Here is an 11681-nt window from a genome sequence, read left to right as displayed (position 1 = left end):
CGCTTGCGCTTGGCGCAGGCCGGGGCGGCTCTCGCAGGCGGGCGGCATTCGGCGCTGAGCGGCGGCTGCTGCTCCTGCCCACCCGGCTGTTCCCCGGCGCTGCCGGCTGCCATCCCGGCAGGTTTCGGGGCTTGGCAGGAGTGCTGGTAGCCGGCGCCTCTTGGCTGCTGCAGCGGGAGCAGCTGGGATGGGGCGGAGGGAGGAGCCGGGTTGGGGGTCCTCACTCTCCTCACACATGGCCCCAGTGGCGACTCCTTACTTTTGGGGGCACCGCGTGGGGCGGGGGCCCGCACATCTCCTGGGGACAGGGTCACAACTCTGCATGCAGCAGACCTGTAGTAGTGGGGGGCCAGCTAGATCCGGGTCAGGCTGTGTCTCTCAGCTTTGAATAAGATCAGGGAGGCCTACACCACCTGGGGCAGGTGCCCTCCTCCCGAGGCAGGACAGTAGGAACAGCACACCTTTCACCAAGTGGCCCATCTTCTTCAAATGTACCATGCAGTGCAGGAGCTTCTCCCTCACCTGGGTGGCAGACACACTTCCTGGCTGCTGCTAGAACACCTGTAGCAGCAGGTAAGTGGGACACCTACAGAGACTTTTTTAGAAGTGCCAGTGCTAGGGGGACCAGACAGCAAATGTGAAAAATCAGGACAGAGAGTGGGGGGTAATAGGACCCTACATAAGAAAAAGCCCCTGAAATCGGGACTGTCCGTATAAAATCGGAACATCTGGTCACCCAAGGCACTGTTGGTTTGGAAACTTGCATACTGGTGAGTGTGATGTCGTCAGGTCTTTGCTCATTCTGTAAAAGAGGGGAGCTGTTGTTGTGGGGAGGCAGGCAGAAAGGCCTCTGGGTTAACAGCAGCGGAGCAGATTGCTCTGGTCAGGCAGGGAGCGGATAGTTTTGGGGAAACTAATAGCAGCAGTAAAGGTGAGCGTGCAGCTAATTAGTTTTGTATTTGTATAGGTAACATTTTGCTGATATGTTGTGTATCTTCTTTAAGAAAACCAAGAAACTCTGTCAAAACAGACTCTAGACTGTAAACACAGGTCTCCCAATGGGGAGAGCAAATGAGCCACCTGTTGCCAATAGTAGTAAGGATGATTGATGCACTGCCGAAGGGTAGTGGATACTGCTTGGATAAAGGTGATACAAGAACCTGTATAATACCTTAAATTCTAGGTATGGTGCCGCAATGGATTCTCCAGTCCTCAAAAGGGCCTCCATCAAAATACAGAGAAGAAATAATAGTCAGTTCTTACAAACTTGTGTGTCCAAAACTGACCACTATGCTCTGCAGGCTTATCCCCACCCTTCCTGATCTATAGCCAGATGCTCTAATGCTAACATCAGTGATGGCTGCTTTTGTGCATCCCTTTTTATAAATGGCCCTGTATTACAGTCATACTTTCCCAGCAAAAGTCTTGGAAACTCAAACTGAGGTTAGTTTTATAACTCTCAGGAAGGGAGGATGGGAGGGTCTTTATAATAAAAGTTATGTACTATTAAGCTTTGCTGAATGTCAGGAGTGCAGGTTTTTATCCTCTTGTGGGGAGGAAATGTTTCCAAGAAATAGAATAACTTTGATAGTATCCTTTCTGTGTTTTCAAATGAATATTTCATTTTCTGAGAGCAGTGTGCTGAAGTAGGCTGTGTCAATGGGTTTCTCATGAGTGTAATTTACACCCACTTTCATGCTCTGCAAAGTAATTTACTTTGCTTAGTCATGGATTCACTGTTGCGGAGCTTTTACTTCAGGGAGTGCAGTCAGGGAAATAAGACAGGGGATCCCCATTCAGTGCTCTTGGGACAAACAGTTAATGAAATCATTTTCAGCTGTTTGTGTATGTCTTTGATCATTGTGTTTTTTAGGTATAGGTTAATTTCCCAGGCTTCAGAAATAACACTGAGAGGTCTGTGAAGAAAACAGTGTCACAAACAAAATAACTGAAGTTTTGATGTTAGAAGTATGATCCTCTCTGGACTGGCTCATAAGTGCATCACCAAAGTACAGTTGGGCAAAATACTACTCTTATAGTATTGGTATACTTACAGAGCTTGCATATTAGCCTCCTTAGGTAAATGTTTTCAGATTGCACCATGATATGGAAACTGATGCTGGAAGAGACTTACTTTGTCTCTCAAAACAAGCCCTGCACCTTATTTTACAGGTTATTAAAGCCACATTAGCCTGGATTCCCTGGTGGAACTCCTGCCTACCCTTTCCTTATCTACCTTTTCAGCCCTGCCCCTAGACCAATCAGATCGGCCTCTTGGCGCTGGGTTCTGTCATTGCTTATCCTGTCTCTGCACACCTGCTCCCACTGTTTATCTGGGTCTCCACTTATTCTGCTTCCAAAGCAACTTTTCTTTGGGGTAGGGGGAGCTCAAAGTAACTCCTTGCTTTTTTGTATAAGGATTTTTTTTCAAATTATTCCAATTATGTCTCAGAGTTCGTGGAGTAGCTATATAGGGCACAGAGGGGCTGGGTTAGAGCTGCATCAGAAATGCAGTGAAGTTTTCTTTGGCTCTTATGTTGAATATTTAACTCTAAATTGAAATTCATTTAGATTCTCAATGTAACAATTGAAGTAGTGGAATTTGGCATTGCCTCTTCACTGTATGGTTGCCTTCAATTTACATTTAGAGGGTTTGGATTGGTGAACAACTTCTCTTGGGGCTACCCAGCACATCATTCCTGTTTCTTTGTAAAGTGCTAGTAAGAGTTCCCAGGTGAGGATCAGGGCCTCATTGTGCTAGGCACAGAACACACACACACACACACACACACACACACACACACACAATTAAATAATAAAAATAATAAAATTAATATAAATTATTAATAAAATAATTAAAAGATGGCCCCTGCCTTGAAGAGTTTACAGTTTCTTGGAATGGCATAAAAATGTACATATTAATATTTGGGTTTTTCTGCATTAAATGCTATATTGACTATGAACTAAGGGTTTAAATGGCATTAAAATATCTTATGGTAAAAGATAACACTCAAAGCCCTCTGTTGCCCCACTTTGATTTGAAAATAAAATTGAACTGTTTATTGTGTTTAATAAAATTCCCTGAGGAATTATGAAGGCTAGAAGTGTCAGGTAACAGAAAATAAAGCAGATTTCTGACTCTTTAACTTCGTCAGAATATTACAGTGATGGTGCTGAATTCAAGATCTGGATTCAGTTCCTGGCTTTGCAACATAAGAACAATCATACTGGGTCAGACCAAAGGTTCATCTAGCCCAGTATCCTGTCTTCTGACAGTGGCCAATGCCAGGTGCCCCAGAGGGAATGAACAGACAGGTTATCATCAAGTGATCCATGCCCTGTCACCCAATCCCAGCTTCTGGCAAACAGGCTTAGGGATACCATTCCTCTCCATCCTGGCTAATAGCCATTAATGGACCTATCTTCCGTGAATCTATCTAGCTCCCTTCTGAACTCAGTTATAGTATTGGCCTTCAGAACACCCTCTGGTAAGGAGTCCCAGAGGTTGACAGTGGGTTGCGTGAAAAAAATACTTTTTTGCGTTTGTTTTAAACCTGCTACCTCTTAATTTCATTTGGTGGCTCCTTGTTCTTATATTATGAGGAGGAGTAAATAATACTTCCTTATTCACTTTCTCCACGCCACTCACGATTTTATAGACTTCTGTCATATCCCCCCTTAGTCGCCTCTTTTCCAAGCTGAAAAGTCCCAGTCTTATTAATGTTGCCTCATACAGAAGCCATTCTATACCCATAGTCATTTTTGTTGGCTTCCTATGTGATTTTGGGCAAGCCGTTTATCTCTATGCCCCTCTTTATACTTTGTTTCCCCTCTCTGTGTTGTGCATTTAAATCGTAAACTCTTTGCAAGGACTGCATCTCGCTTTGTACTAGATGCTGAATGTGCACAATATACTGATCCTTCTTGGGGCATCTAGGCACTATTATAAAATATTAATAAGTGGCATAGGAAGCTATTCTTGGGAGTGAAGGACATCCTTTTACTATACATGTTTGTAGTACAATAACATTACCCATTGAAAGCTGCAGAAGGTTACATCTAGCTTTGCCTTCTCTTCCATGCTATATTTACTTCATGCTAGTCTACTCCAAGGACATATTGTTTTGTATTTCACTACACAGAAAAATGACCTAATTAAAAACTAAGTTCAATTTTAAATAGGGTAATTCACTGTCAATAGAGATACTTTTGCAATCCATATGTTTTGAAGACTACGTTCACGTTACAATTAGGGTGTTAGGTTGAAAGATCAAACTATTTCGGCCTTAAAACATATAGGATGTTGTAACGACAATTTTTATCTCCAAAAATGACTTGGAGACAGAATCCTATGAGATTAACTTAAATTATCTAGTCAACCAGCACTTTGATATCAAAACATCCCTCTTGATTTTTTTAATCTTTATTACAAGCAACATAGCCTCAGAAATCATTAATATCTATCAACCTAATCTAATGTACATGTATTGTGTGAATTATGATAGTACCTTGCATTCTGGATCAAGGTTCTGTTACGCAAGGTGGTGTGCAAACACACAAAAAGATGCTGCCTGCTCTGAAAAGCTTACAATCTTATTAGATGTTTGTCATCTTTAATAGATAACCTTTCTTTTTGAGCTTTACTGTATCCTAGATTTGGATCTTGGTATACTGTGCGATGACGGTGTGAGCTGCATAGGAGAATATTTTCTTTGCTGCAACATCCATTAATGTATGCAGAGCTAGTAGCACTATCTGTTAAGGTTTCCTGATGGTTTCCACTATGAGACTGTTTTCTGTTGCTTATAATTTTGCTAAACTTAAACTGAGCTGAAAATTTCCATAAGGGATGTCTGCCTCGGGCTGATTATCTGAAAGTTTCAGCCAAAACAATGGAGCTATTTCAGAGAATGAGGTTAAGAAGAAATAAATTAGCTTGTCACTTAAAAAAAAAATTCTGGTGACTCTCTTCTTTGAGACTCTCTAACACTCCCATGCTGTGGAGCAAGGCCTTGAAATTTGGCAGGGATGTGCCTTTTGGCATTTCTGTGAAAATCCACCCAAATTTGATCAAAGTATAAGGCTTGGTCTAAACTACAGAGTTAGGCAGTCATAAAGTAACTTACATCCAATTTATTATGTCCGTAGGTTACAATGCTACTTCCGCTGAAGTAAGTGGCCCGTTACACCGACATTGTAACTCCGCCTCCATGAGAGGGGTAGCACTGAGGTCAATGTAGTTAGGGCAATGCAATGTCGGTGCAGATGGCAGCCAACAGCCAATTTAACTAATGCAGCATCTACAAGTGGAGCTGACAGCTGGAGTCCTCCCCTCACTGCCCCGGTAATGACAGCCTGAGTAGTCAACCAGATGTGGGCTCACAACTGGGCCCCCACCTGGCCCCAGTGCTCAAAGCGTGAACAGTCAGCTGGGCACAGGGCTCTCTCAGCTTACAGCTTGAGCTGTCAGCCCTGGGGTGGGTTTGGGCGCTTGGGCTGTCGGTGCTGGGGTGGGGGAAGAGGAGGCTCAGCTGTAAGCCCCATGCCTGGCTGACATGCCTGAGGCTGTCAGCCCCAGGGCTGCTGGGCTCCAGCTGTCAGTGCCCCACTTCAGTCAATGGAAGTCCTCCTGGTGAGGATGTGCACAGCTGATAGAAGGAGCACGTGTGGACATCAACCACCTCTTTAATTGTTGTGGCGGCTGTACATCAACTTGTCGACTTAATTTTGTTGTGTAGACAAGCTCTAAATCTTTGAAAAAGCTCTATTTGTATATGCCTAGCAGAGACTTCTGAGATTTTAGCTGCTAAACACTGAGAAGATTCTGTCCTTCCTAAATAAGTGCCAGCCCCTCACAGCTCCTAATGTTGGCCAGGCTGCTCATGCAGCATTGGCACAGAGTGACTGAGCAGGTTTCATCACCTTGTAGCTACTGTGTGTGGCAGAACTTCACATGAATCTCCCCTTGGCCCCTCCAAGTAAGTGTGCTCCAGCACAGGCCTACAGAGGAAAAGTTGGACTTTCCTTATTGCTGCTTTTGACTGCTTTGGATAGGGTGGAACTGAGAGCAGGGAGCCTGCCTCTTCTGTTCTCACAATGACCTTGCTGCTGGTGCCCATGCAGCATGGAGGAGAAAACTGCCTGGCCTGAATGCAGAGGAGGCAAGAGCAAAACTTTGGAGCCTGGAGGGAAGAAAAGGAGTAGATTGAGACAAGGAGCCTGGTGAGATTGGAATTGGAGGGAGGGAGGGAGGAGAGACTGGCAGGGCAAGGAGACTGGGATGGGGAGGACAGGGGCTGAGAACTAGCTTAGAGAGGGAAGGGAAGGTTTTGATGGAATGAGAAGCTGGGGGAGGGGAAGGAGCCTGGAAGTGGCTGGACAAAGGCTGGGGACCAGTTGGGGTGAAGGGAAACCAATTGTACTATGAGCAAGGGTGCAGGGGGGAAACCTGGGATTAGCTGGGTGTGGTTCCCCATTCCCAGCCAATGGACACTGCAGGGGGGCGGAGGGCGGTGCCTGCAGGTAAGGACAAGACGCAGAGCCCTCCCCTGCTGCAGGGCCACAAGGATGTGGTGCCAGCTGCTTCCGGGAGCGGCACGGGGCCAGAGCAGGCAGGGAGCCTGCCTTAGCCCTGCAGCTCCACTGGGGTGGCAATTCTGCGGGCTGGATCCAAAGCCCTGATGGGACAGATCCAGCCTGTGGGCCGTAGTTTGCCTATCCCTGCTCTACCATGATATTTTTAAATAGTTCCCATGCAGCTTGCAGGCATTTCACTCTTGTGACTGTTCCTTTCAATTTTTGTTTAACTAGCTTCCTTTTAAAAAAAAATAGTTCCTCTTTTTGAAATAAAATGCTGCGGTATTGGGTTTCTTTGGTATTTTCCCTGCTACATGGATTTTAAATTTAATTACATTATGGTTGCTATTGTGGAAGAGTTCAACCATATTCGTTCTTCGACTAGATCCTGTGCTCCTCTTAGGACTAAATCAAGAATTGCTTTTCCCCTTGTGGGTTCCAGGGCGAGCTACTCCGAGAAACAATCATCAGTGGTGTCAAGAAATTTATCTCTGCATCCTGTCCTGAGGTGACATGTACCCATCAATAAGGGAATAGTTGAAATCCCTCATTATTGTTGAGGGTGTTTTTTTTTTTTCCTAGCCTCTAATCTCTGAGCATTTCACAATCACTGTCACTATCATGGTCTTATTAAAGCATGGAATTTCTATCCATAGAGATTTTTTGATATAGTTTGATTCTTTTAAGATTTGATGTTTTCTGACCTCTGAAGAGGTCATCTCTTTCTCTGATTGCCTCCAAGAACCAGTTCTTCTGCTATGATTCCTCACTCTGGGACAGGAGAGGAGAAGGACTGAGTGCAATAGGTCAAACTTCTAGCTGTTGGCCCATAAGTTTGTTCCCAGGACGTGGGCTTCCCTGTATCTACTGTGATGCCATTTTACCTTATTCCCTTTTGAAGGTAATAGGCACCACCTTTTTGCGGGGAGGGGGGGGGCGGGGGAGGAGGAAGAAGAAATATTTGCCTTGGATTTGATCTCTGCCAGTTATCCACTCATCTTTGCTGCCCAGCTGTCTCACCAAATAAGCTGATGGTATTTTCAGTAGTTTCATTCTTTATGCAGGTTAGAAGTTATAGCTGAGGGAAGGACTCAGGATTTTTTTCTAAGCCATTTATTAGCTCCTAGTGCTTGCTTGGTTCTGAATATGTGCTACTGTTCTACACCATGGAATTTAATTCTTATTGCCTTGCCAAATTTACTTACAGACTCAGGTTTGCCATATATTAACAGGGGTTAAGGCTCCTCTCCTTGACTGTATCACTAACAGTGTTGTCTTCTATATTGTACAGCACCTAGCACAGTGTCCCCCCAATTCTTATGAGGCTTTTAGACTCTAAACAGAGGCTATTGAGATGTGTAGATAAGCAGTCCCTTGCTGGACTACCTGTGGCATTGTTCTCGGTGTCTTGATGTGTTTTTTTCCCTTCATTTGGTTAAGTATCTGCAAGTCAATACTATCTTGCAAACTCCACGCTTTTAATGCACTCCATCCCTCTAGGGGTGGCTCAAGACTCCTTGCTGGTATTTGCTACTTGCACTGGCTTCTCCCATGGGTTGGATCCTGGTTTCTTTTTCAGATATCAGGTGCCTCCACCCAGGTGACTCCTCACTGTACCCAAAACACATGTGGTGCTGTCCTTTGGGAAAATGAATAATGCTACTCCCAGACAAGGATTAGAAATCCGATACCCAAGAAACAATAGAAGTATGTCAGCACCAACCACACCGGAATAATGACACACTCAAAAATAACAGTATAAAAAAGGGGGACTTTATTAGGAGCAGGAAAATAGGATCTGGGGAAGGAAAGGGATAGGGTTAGCTAACAAGTACTAAACACTACCAAATCAACCACTTCCCAACACACTCAAATCTTCCCAACCCCAGCTCCTCCCTGGCACCTTCCCAGGAAGATGGTGCACACAGGTTGGAGTACTGAGATCAGAGCTGTGAATAATGGCCAACTTAAACAACAAGGGTTCCCTTGCTTGTTCCTACCCCTGGGCGGGGCAGAGTCCTCACCCACCTCCTACCAGGGAGCCTGGTAGGGAGTGCTATGGAGGCCTCAGTTGGCTCTTGCAAGTCAGTGACAAGTTGGAGCTCTGCTGCTTTCTGCGGGGTTGGAACTGCCTGACCTATGCACCATTTCCTGCAGCAAGTCAAAGACTCCCTTTGTGGAGAGAGGGAGTTAATCATGCTGTTCTGCTTCAGTCACAGCTCCCACACTCTAAGCTCAAAACTGAAACTAAACCAAATTTCTTTGGCTAGGTCTGAACTCTAAACTTACATGGGTATAACTGTTGCTTAGGCTGTGAAAATTCCAAACTTCTGAGTGATACAATTGTACTGACATAAGCACTGATGTAGCCAGTGCTATGTTGATGTGAGGGCTTTTCTTGTCATTGAAATACTACAGCAACATTTTAAGTGTAGATGTGCCCTTGTCTCCGAGTCAGACTGCTGCTCTACCTCCCACTGAAGGGGCTGAGCAGCCCTGGCTCATAACTGGCCCAGCAAACTGCTTGTTCAGGTCACTCCATGCAGAAATCTCCATATTGGCCTCAGCACGAGTTTCTACTCCAATCTGTCCCCTCCCCTGGCTCCAAGCATTATAGGAAGTGGAGTCAGGGTACTCTGGATTGGGTTTGGGGCCTTCTGGTAGCCATTACATACAGTTGTAGTCCCTAGGATAGGAACCCTTCCTCCCCCCAGTTGGTCAGTCTGGCACTCCAAGAGCTGGCAAATGCCAGGTGGAGTTTACATGAGGAAGTGTGAAGAAAATTAAATAGAAACTAGTTCACCCACCATTCAAATTACCAGTTGAATTCTTTGTAAAAGATGGCCTACAGCATGCCTAACTTTCTCCTATCCCACTTGATTTCTTAAGACAGAAGGGATCTGTGGATGGGGGCTGTGAAATTCTAACCTATATCTTAGTTGTATGGGCTCCATCATCCTCTGACTGATCTATTTTACTTGCTTATTCCAAAACAAAACACTTCTGTCTGCAGTCTGGGTTTAGGGATGGAGCTGATCAATGAATTTGGGCAAAATTCTAAAAAAAAAAAAAAAAAATTAGTGAAGTAATGGCCCAACTCCCACCTGTGATGGTAACCTCATGTAAAAGATTAGAAAAACTGTATCAAAGAAAGTGTTAGCCTTTTAATCTCTCAGCGGCTCCTCATACATCTTTGTCTGGTAAGGGGATGATTCAGATTCTCCTGAAATGGGGAAGATGTTACTCAAAAGAAACACTTTATTTGGCACTTCAAGAACATCACTACTTTTAATTACAAGAAACAAACAATACTTCCTTGAACTAAGAAATAATTCTTTTCTTTAAATTGAAAGGAAGACTTAGGGATTTGGCTGATTCAGATTTGGTGCCCACGTTTGAAAGATGTCTTACTTGTTTCTATTTATAATAGATTTTTATGTAAGCTGAATAATAATAATAAAAACCCCTGCCACTCTGGCCTTTAAATGGATTACAGTCTCAAATTACACTGGCATTAGCCCTCCATTGGTGCAGGTGTTGAGGAAATTGGCCAAATCGACAAGATCCAATAAGGGAATAAAGGCAGGGTAGAAACTGGACAATACTGAAAATGACAGAATATAGATACTCTTCTCCAAACCTGAGTGTGGAAAGTAGGTGTGTAAATTAAAGATCAAATTTTTATGGTCAATATGCACATCTGATTCATGGACCATGCAGGATTTATACAGAATGAAAAGGATCACAGTTCTGTACAGTGGAGAAAGTGTGTAAAAAAACTAAACTCAGACACTTTTCATGCACATCATAACCTGGTCTTCAGTCTCTAGTTTTTTTCAGGCTAGTGAATTGTGGCTGTTGCAAGGATATGATCATGTTTGTCTAATTTCCTTGGCATAGGAGCAGATGGTATGTGTGTACCGGATTTGGTTCTGCACTAGGATCTTCAGGATTCCTATTTCAAGATGTCAGTGCCATAAAGCAAAGGGTATAGTATGTGGTGTTGCTCTTCTCTATTTCCATCAGTAACTGGGTTAACAATATTGTCACCCAGATGGAGCACTCTGAATCCGCACATATCTTATCTCTCTCAGTGTTAACAGGAGCATTGATTGTGAAGACCACATTCTTCAGGAGTCAAAAGTGACCGCATCAGTTTTGGTAACCTAGGCTTGGTTAGTCTTATTGCCCAGGGTAAACTTGTGGCCTCTTCCCAGGCTCCCACTCATGGCAGCCATGGAAGTGGCCCCTTGTCTCAGTTTCCTTCTTGGGTACCCAGTAACTCTATTCAAGTTTGTCTTCTAGTCCATATACACAGTTTATTTACAAAACAGTGCAAATAATCCATAGCAGTCCCAATGTATACTCCATATTACCCCAGTGCACCTAATCCTTGTGCTCATCATGCCCCAGTGTCTTCTGTCACAACTAGGTTCCTTAGTCAGTCTCTTCCATCACTCTGCCAGGAAACATCTTCCAGCCCTTCCTTCTGAGGTGCAACCCTGCTCTTCCCACTGGGAACTCCCAAAGCCTCTCTGCTGGGAGCACCCCTCGCTTCTTCTGGCCCGGTCACTGTTCCTCAGGGTCCAGCTCTCCAGCACGGAGTCATCAGTGGGGTCTCTACTGCTCCTCCTTCCTTCTGCCCTCTCTGGCCTAGAGCCATCCAGCAACATCTTCTTTCTGCTCTCTTGCCTTCAACCTTCTCCCGTGAATCACTGTTTGTCTCCGGAAGCTCTCCTCTCCTGCCCTTCTCCTGATTGACTCAGTCTGCTGTGACTCCTAGCTAATCTTGTATAGCCCCCTGCATTCTGCTCCACTCTTTTAATTGCTCCAACTGGGGGCATCTAGTCTGGAACAGGAGAGCTGAGCCCAGTTCCAAGTAATGTTCCGCCCAATTTCTTGTCCATCCAAATCCTCCTCCATGAATATAAACAGATTCTTTTTATTAAACTGCAGTTCTACTCTGGAAAAAAGTCGTGGTTTTTTTTTTAATGGCCACTCTCTGCATGCCCTGTGAAGTCTAATGCAGCTGCACAGGTATAACTGAAGACAATTTGTTCTGAGGGATATTTATTACTAGTGCTGATGCTTGAGGAAGACCAAAT

General features: G+C 44.5%; 1 protein-coding gene across 3 annotated transcripts in view; it reads left to right on the top strand.

Moving 5' to 3' along the window:
* Positions 1-11681, top strand: part of ADAMTSL1 (ADAMTS like 1) — a 684387-nt gene that overhangs the window by 786 nt on the left and 671920 nt on the right. The gene's annotated exons all lie outside the window — the stretch shown is intronic.

This window comes from Chelonoidis abingdonii, chromosome 6 (assembly GCF_003597395.2).
Source record: "Chelonoidis abingdonii isolate Lonesome George chromosome 6, CheloAbing_2.0, whole genome shotgun sequence".
Taxonomy (NCBI): Eukaryota; Metazoa; Chordata; order Testudines; family Testudinidae; genus Chelonoidis; species Chelonoidis abingdonii.
This window is presented reverse-complemented; position numbering and strand designations above follow the sequence as displayed.